This window comes from Lycium barbarum, chromosome 8, assembly GCF_019175385.1.
Source record: "Lycium barbarum isolate Lr01 chromosome 8, ASM1917538v2, whole genome shotgun sequence".
Classification (NCBI taxonomy): domain Eukaryota; kingdom Viridiplantae; phylum Streptophyta; class Magnoliopsida; order Solanales; family Solanaceae; genus Lycium; species Lycium barbarum.
Genome location: NC_083344.1, coordinates 66,037,534 through 66,039,651, shown reverse-complemented (window position 1 = coordinate 66,039,651; position 2,118 = coordinate 66,037,534). Strand labels below are relative to the sequence as shown.

General features: G+C 39.9%; 1 non-coding gene across 1 annotated transcript; it reads right to left on the bottom strand.

The window, feature by feature from the left end:
• Positions 1 to 749: 749 nt before the first annotated feature.
• LOC132608472 (small nucleolar RNA R71) lies at positions 750 to 855 on the bottom strand. The gene has a single exon (XR_009570391.1). It is a non-coding gene; the product is annotated as a small nucleolar RNA R71 (small nucleolar RNA).
• Positions 856 to 2,118: the final 1,263 nt, after the last annotated feature.

The window sequence follows — 2,118 nt, the reverse complement described above, 5'->3', positions numbered from 1 at the left end:
TGGTTCTTTTTACCCATATATTTACAACTTTAAATTCCTAGTCACTTTAAATTAGTCCACAAACCAAAACAACTATAAAACCCTTTTTTGGAATACACCAGGACCGCAAGATTAGTATAATACTTGTTTAGTAAACTTTTCACACCATATTCTCTGTAGGATTCGACCCCAACTTCGTTGGGTTACTATATTTGACATCGTCCGCTTTACGCTATTAAAAGTGTAAATTTGATCGTATCAAATTTTGGCGTCGTTGCTGGGGAATACGGTTTTGAAATTACTAAATAGTGTTTACTCTTCTTAAAGTCTTTTTCATATTGCAACACACCTTGTTTGCTATCTTGTAAACCAGGTGATCATGGCTAACAATGATCTTCCAGTCGACAATGTTTTTGCCGATGAGTCAGAAGATGGTGAAGACTTTACATCTACAATAATTCATCCGAGAGTGACTGCTACTACTATCAAGTTTGATAATTCCCTTTATCATATGCTCAAACAAAAGGGATACTTTCGGAATGCGGTTGATGATGATCCTCACCAATATATAACAAACTTTTTGGATGTGTTCTCTCAGCATATCCAACGGGTTGTGACTCAAGAAGCGGTCCGGTTGAAACTCTTCAAATATTCATTAGCCGGAGAAGCAAGAAAATTGTTCACAAAGCTGCCCCGAAACTCTATTGCTACATGGGAAGAGATGGTCAAAGTGTTTCTTAGTAAGTGGTACCCCCCGAGTAAAAGAGCAGAAATTCGTGATCAAATTTACGAGTTCAAACAACGTAATGGGGAATAACCTTTTGAAGCTTGGGAGAGCTACAAAGAATATTTGGATAGGAGTCCAAACCACGATTTTCCAGATCAGATTTTGAAGGAGAAATTCTACAGAGGGTTAGATCCTATGAACCAAGCGATAGCCAATAATGCTGCCAGCGGGTGCTTCATGAATAAGTCCTATGCTAATATTATTGATATACTTGATTGATTGACTACACACAGTCAAGCATGGCATTAAAGTAATTCTGATGGGCTATCACTTGGAACACCTTTGATTTAAAATATTGTGAAAGATAGCCAGGAAACACAGCAGACGTTGGCACAGTTGGCCACTAGTCTTTCTTTACTGACAAAGAGGCTCGATGAGAGAGAATCAAAGAAGGTAAACGTATGTGAAGATATCTCAGGCATGCCACCTGGAATGTACCAAGTCCCAGAGGGTCCATATCAAGAGGGTCCCCCTCCGCCAATTGAGAATGTTCAATATGCAGATTACATAGCGAAAGGGGATATTCCTGGGCCAATTCAGAGATATTGGAGACCTCAACAAAGGCAGAGTGCATACAACAACAACCAAGGGAACTACAACAACAACTAAGGGAACTACAATAATAATTATGGTGGAGCGAACCAAGGTAGATACAACAACAATGGTAACTTTGGGAACAGAAGTTCCAACCCCTACATCCCACCAAAAGGGAAGTCTAATGATCAAGGTAGTTCGAGGTTGGAGTCAATGCTTGAAAAAGTGTTGGCAAGTCAAACAAACACTGAAAAGACATTATCTGGGCTATCAGGGACAGTGGTTTCTCATTCAGGAGCTATTCAGAACCTTGAACAGCAGATGTGTGATCCGTCTAGAGAACAACATCCTGCTAGAAAAGGTGGGCTTCCTAGTTACACTATTCCAAACCCAAAGAATGGTGGTAGCGTGGAGCGGACTTTTGCTATTAGCACTAAGAGTGGTAAAATACTTCAGGGTGCTGACAAGAAGTTGGTTGATCTGGATCTAATTATTGAGGAAGAAGAGGTGCACTCTGATGTCCCTATCGTTGATGATAAGGTCTATGGTAAAGAAAAAGTTGTTGATACTCCCGAGGTTGCTGTTGATACAAGCAAACACACGATAAAAGGGGATCTTCGCCCATTGACTCAGATGTACAAAAAAAAGCCTCCCTTTCCTCAGAGGTTGGCAAAGAAGAATGATGATGCTAAGTATCAGAAGTTCTATGATCAGTTGAAGCAGTTAACAGTGAATTTTCCATTCTTAGATGTTGTTAAAGAGATGCTCGGATTTGCTAAGTTTGTGAAAGACCTGCTTATGAAGAAAAGGTCTGTTCA